Genomic DNA, 6539 nt, shown 5'->3' on the forward strand with positions numbered 1-6539 from the left:
GAGGTGATTTGCTCAGTGCCCCACAGCTGGTGAACAGCAGAGTTCTGTGAGACTCCGAAGCCGGTATTCCTACCCAGTTCACTCAGACTGAGAACAGGAGGGGGGTGCCCCAGCGATCATGGTGGCCTGCTTCATACCGAGTGGGACCCGTTCTCTGTCAGGAAACACGAGCCCGACCTGTCCATTGGAAAAGGATCCCAAGATGCGCCTCCAGCCCCATCCATGCACCCCCGACAGCCCAGGTAAAGTCCTAATTTGTTACAGAACATCGAAAACACCCAGACATACAGCATCCTGCTTCATTCCCCCGTCTTAGATCCCGACCCTCCAGCAACTCCATTTCTCACCCCCACTGAATTCTTTCTCATCCTCCAAACCCTCCTAAGCTCTTTGTCTCTGAAGCCTTCCTTGGTTGCTGCCACAAGCACCACGCCTTCCCTCCCAGGCCACAGCATAAGCCGCTCCCTCCGATGTGCTTCCTCTGGACACGGCGCGCATACAATATTTTAATAACACTGTTTATAATATTGTTTGCTTACGTGTCGGTCTTCCTTACTAGTCTCTAAACTCCTAGACAGCAATGTCCAACCAGCCCTTAATACCTCTCTCACACTACACATGAGGTATCAAGGAAAGAACCTGCAGCTCAGGGACTAGCTCCAGCCTCCACCTGCCCCCCTCCCCCCTGCCCAGGGTGCCCAGCCTCTGCATCCACTCTTCCAACAGTCTCACCCCGCCCATCCTTTCTGGACCATTGACTCACCTAGGCTGGGGTTTTGGCCTTCCCCCTCTCTTTGCTGCCTCCCTCCCACAGTGCTATCTTTCACTCATGCCTCTGCTCCAAGCTCTGAGGCCTGAAAGCCAGTCCTACCTCACCCTCATGCCCTGGTCTGCTGCTCAGGCCTCTTCTTGTCTGGTTGGGAGCTTTAAAAGGCATCTTGTTCATCTCTGCATCCTCAGTGGTTAGCACAGGCCAGTGGTTAGCAGTAGGCACTGAGGAGAAAACAGTATTAACAGCTGTTGTATTTCCAATATGGTAGGCAGTGTGCTCACTTACTGAGCAGTAAGATGTATCATACCATGATACTCCCTGAGGTAGATATTTTTGTCCTTGTATTTCAGATGAAGAAACCAAGGTTCGGTAAGGCAAATAACTTGGCCGAGGTCACATAAGGAGAAAATAGCAGAGCCAGGATTCAAACCCTCCTCAGTCTGCCTGTTTCAGAAGCTTCCATTCCAGACAGCCAAACTCAATAGATGTTAGTGGGACTGCACTGGGCTGAAAGTTAAGGCAAGGTCAGCAGACCATTTCAAGGAAAGAAACATTAGCGATATGTGAGAAGTTCCTTCATATATAGACACCACCTAAGAATTTAAACAGAATAGGGTATAGAATGTACGTGGACAATTAGCCCACAAAAGTCCAGTGATAACATCATTCATTCAACCATTTGAAACTATTTACTGAGCATCTACCTTGTTAACTGTTCTAGTCAACTAGAAATGAGACATGCAAGGTTGTTGCCCTCAACCAGTTTATACTCTAGTGAGGGAGACAGAATATAAAAAAGAAGTAAGTTTTAAAATACTAGTTCAAAATATTAACTAAATATTGTGTTCAGTGCAGTGAGGTTCAAGTTCAATTCAGTACAAATAGTGTGGGGAGCATATCAGGACCGCACCCAGGAGGTGTGTGAGGTGCTTGGGGAGGTGGCCTAGTAGCTTGTTCTTGGAGCATGCTTATATTTTATAGGGTGGAACAGAGCATATCGAAGTCCCTCCCATCCCTAGAAGCTGCACCCACTGCCATCATAAAAAACAAAACAACAACAACAATAAAAAACCCAACGTCAGATCTAAGAGACACTTTGGTTGAGTTCTGGGAGGAAAGTTAATGGGCCACATACCTGCCCAGTGGGAACTTCCACTTTCAGGGCCTCATTTGTTCCTCCACTAGGGAAGTACCAGATGATACCTCACTTCCCACAGGCCTGAGGCAAACCCCTGCTGTCAGAGAGTCAAGAGAGCCAGCCTTCAATCACAGACACAGTCAAAGGAAGAGCAGAGGAAATGGACTTCCCTTTGCTCTCTCCTCAGACTCCACTGTCTTCCCCTTTTTTCACACAAACCAACACAGATGGAGGAGATGATTCAATCCCCCAATGTTTCTTTGATGTATGGATGGGTTCACACAGGGCTGCCCCTCGGGTGTGTGTGGCAGGGTAGGGAGGAAGTCAATATGAAGACCTGGAGTGTTAGCACCCTTCTGGAAGCCAATCTTACACAATCCCACAAAAGAAATGTCACATCTGCCAACAGGAGCAATCTGCCCACCAGGCCACATGGGATAACTGTGTAAAAGCAAATCCTAGAGCCCGTGGTGGCATCTGGTCAACCCCATGCACAAGCTAGAGGGTTGGAGAGCACCCAAAGGGGTGATATGGGACCACAGACCGAAGTCTATGTAGGTTCCTGTCTGGGCTCAAGGTACCCTGTCCAGGTGGCACTGCTAGGCCCAGACAGTCTCAGACACCAGAGGGAAACCACCTTGGAGGAAGTCTCTCTAAAACAAGGAACTTCCTAAGGGCCAGGGCTCAGAGCAGGGATTCTGTTGCCAGGTCTAAGGAAATACTGGGTTCAGTTCTCCCTCAGCTCCAGGTGTGTGTGTGTGTGTGTGTGTGTGTGTGTGTGTGTGTCGGGGAGTGGAGTGGAACAATCTGGCCGTTGTGGTCTAGACTTAGGGTTTTTTCATAACATCTCAGTGACACTTTTAGGCCCTTTAAGGTAATTCATTCAAAGAGAAAACCGAGGGCAAAGAGCTGGTAGAGACCCACTCCCTGTCTCTTTCCATGTCAGGGATTATCCTTCACCATCTCTGTGACATCATGACTGTGCCTTGCTGTCCTCCATGCTCAGATCTCATGGCCAGCTCTGTTGTAAGTTAATCTCTAAATGTTCTTGAGACTGCCTGTGTGTGCACAATTCATAAACTAAGAAGACAATGGTCTGACAATTAGCTGAGTGGTCAGTAACAGATTCCATTGCAACAAAAGTCTCAGGATTCTTTTGAGGGACCTAGAATTTTTGTGTGTGTCCAATACTCTCTTAAAATAGGTGGGTCCTCCCTGAGCCTTGAAGCTCGTTTTATAATAATCTTGGTTGTGATGGTCTTGATTTTTACCAGTGGAGAAAACACCAACTCCCTTAATCATTAGCGACCAAAGAAGTCTTAGAGACTTAGCATTCTCTTGTCTGAGGCCTGAGGGTTTCAGAGTGATATCTGTGTGAAGGCATTTGGCAAATCAAGATGCTATATAGGATTGATCAGTTGAAAGTCAATCCAGACTCTAGATTCCCCCATTTTTAGGAGATGGAAAAGCCCCTTTACCTTCACCTACCCTTCTATTGTTCTTCCAGTAATGGTTCAGTAGGGCTGTCCTTAGTATACCCCTGGTGACCTGGCTCTATGGAATGCAGAGGAGCAGGGAAGGGCACTCAGAAAGGGGTTTATCGACTTTCCAACATGTTTTCTGAGAAGGTAGCAGACTTCTCATCTCAACACTTCTGAAAAACCCCACCTGAAGATTCCTCTTCAGGAAGCCCCAGTATATGGCATCAAAGATGCTGGTTAACTGTAGCAAATGTCTGGGTGTGGGTGGCTTCAGGAAGTGAATTCCTACTAGAAAGGAGGGCCCTGGCTCCAGGTGGGGCATACCTCACCTGAGACCTCCCTGGGACATAGATTCCCAGGAGAAATGTCTCTGACGATCAAAGCACCTAGTGATTCTGTAGAGAAGATCTTTATAGGTAATGCTTCAGCTCCCAAGTTGGGGCATGTAGGCACATGCAGCATGGATTCTGGACCATGGCCAAGACTCCCTGCTCTGGTCTCATCATTGATGCTCCAACTCCACCATCAGAGCTTCCAGATTTTGGCTTAAGACTAACACTGTAAACATGTAAATATATCTCATGGTATTGGTCTCACTGGTTGAGGTTGCCTTCGATGAATGAGTTTATTAGATCCTTTCCCATGAATAGGTTTAGATTGGGAGGAAAAAGGGAGGGGGCACAAGGCACCTAGTCTTCCAGGAAGAGGTCCAGTAAATCAGAAGGAATCCAAGTGACCATCTGGTTCAGAAGTTGTAACCCACAGCCCACAGGCCACACCCAGCCTGTGTAGCTGGTCTAGAATAGTGCCTATTACAAATTCTGAACTTTATTTCATCTAAGTAGGATACAAGCCCTCCAGTTAATCATAGATCTAACCATTCCTCACCGTCTTGCATCTGTTTACTTCATCTGTTCAGGACACTTGGCCGGAAAATATGTGTGTGTTTGTGACCCTTGAATTCTGGTACAAGTTTCCACCCAATGCAAAGTCCTTTCAACAACATCATGCAGTCTTTCTTTATTCAACTTTTCACGTATTTATTCAAAATATGTGTACTGAACACCTGCTACTGGCATCCCTATAAACGTATTGAGCATGAAGAGTCCTTGGAGATGTTCTAGTCTTACCACTTCATCTCACAGGTGGTGCAAGCCAGGCACAGAGAGCTGCATGACTCATGTAATGCCCCAAAGCTGCTCCAAGGCAGAGCTAAATTTAGTGAGAAGCTGAGTGGTCAGAAGGTAGATGTCTCTCTTGAGACCGCCAGGCACTTAGCTGAAACCTAACTACACTTCAGCTGTGATGCCTCCCTTAATGTGCTTAGTTCAGTGATTCTCAAAGTGTAGTCCAGGGTCCTCTGGGGTCCCTGAGATCCATTCAGGGCATCTGTGAGGTCGAGACTATGTTTTTGTCGCTCTCATCCTATCAGGTATGTATGGAAGTTCTACGGAGGTGCATGATGTGTGATACAGCAACAGATTGAAGGCAGAAGCATATATGAGAATATCAATCTGTCTCTGAACAAGTTAGCCTAACTGTATTGCTATGCTTCTGTTCTCGCTAAGTATTTTGGGGTGAAATATATTTTTATTTAAAAATATGTTATTTAGGAGCACCTGGCTGGCTCAGTCAGTTAAGCCTCCAACTCTTGATTTCAGCTCTGGTCATGATCTCATGATTCATGAGATTGAGCCCTGCATCAGACTCTGTGCTCTTAGCACAAAGCCTGCTTGAGATTCTCTCTCCCCGTCTCCCTGCCCTGACCCTGCTTATGTGCATGTGCTCTTTCGCTCTCAAAATAAATAAACATTTAAAAAATATGTTATTTATGTTAACATTTAATAGGTATTATGTTAACATTTATTATTATTCATTTAAAATAAATTAACCGTTTTTAAATTTCTGTTTTAATTTCTAATGTGTAAAGATCAATAGATATAATCCACATAATGGTAGCTTTTTTGGGTCTTTAATAATTTTTGAGAGTATAAAGAAGTCCTGAATTCAAAAGTTTGAGGACTGCTGACTTATTCTGATAAACCTAGCAAAGGAAAATTACAAAACTTGAATTTTTCCAACAGGCCTATGGTCACATAGAAGTTGTATAATTATTTTTTAAAAAGGAAAAAAAGTGAGTGGGATCCATTTTTGCTTCTTAGAAATGGAAAATGGTGTCTTGCCATGTGGTAGGCCCACGACTCCTTCAGTTCTGTCAAGGACTGGTCTGACTTGAGCTGTTCCATCACCAGGGACTGGGAGGAATAACCTGTCCCTGTAGTTATTAAAGTATGAAATTAGGACTAGTGTTACCAGGATTTACATGTCAACCCCCAATCCTGCTCCTCCTGCTTCCATATTAGCTACAAGTCCCGCCATCACTTAGGGACCTAGGCCAGAAGCCTGGATTCCTCTTACACCCTTCTTTCACTTTCTGCCACACTCACCACTACCGTCTCCCTAAACAACTGTTACCTTTCCTCTTCACTTCAATAGCCACAGTTGAGACAGCTGTGATCTCATACTTGGAGATGGCTCATGTCTTCACTGGTCTCGGAGCTTTTCTTGTCCCCTCCATGGTGGCTCCACTCTGCCTCTGCAGTTGTCTTTCGATTACATGAACCTGATCCTGATCCATCCTGTTCAACCTTCTTCAAGGCCCTTGGTAATCTGGTCCCTGAGGACAAACCAGCCTCACCACCTCATACACCTCCTGCTAACTTTACCCTCCACTGTGGAGAACTCTTTATATGTCTGCAAACCCACCATGTGCAGTGGGGCTTCAGGGCCCCCAAACTGGAATACACTTCCTTCCTGTTTGTCTACCTGACAAACTCCATATCTCATGTCTCAGCTCAAGAACTCCCTTGTTCTGGAGAAAACTCCAGCTCCTGGAAAGGCCCCATACAAAAATTATTCTATACTGTCTGTTAAATTCCCCTGCTTTATTAAGTATAGCACAATGAACTGAATTGATAATTGCCATCCTGCAGGGTCAGTGGTCTTTGCTCTGGACACCAGGCCTCGTTGTACACACTGCAGGGTAGAGACAGTGAGTCAGAATGAATGTTCGTTGACCTTAGGACTTGACTCAGAAGTTGGTTTTTCTCTTAATATGTCTAAAGCAACTTTTTTTTTTGTCTTTTGC

Source organism: Felis catus, chromosome D1 (genome assembly GCF_018350175.1).
Source record: "Felis catus isolate Fca126 chromosome D1, F.catus_Fca126_mat1.0, whole genome shotgun sequence".
NCBI classification, from domain to species: domain Eukaryota; kingdom Metazoa; phylum Chordata; class Mammalia; order Carnivora; family Felidae; genus Felis; species Felis catus.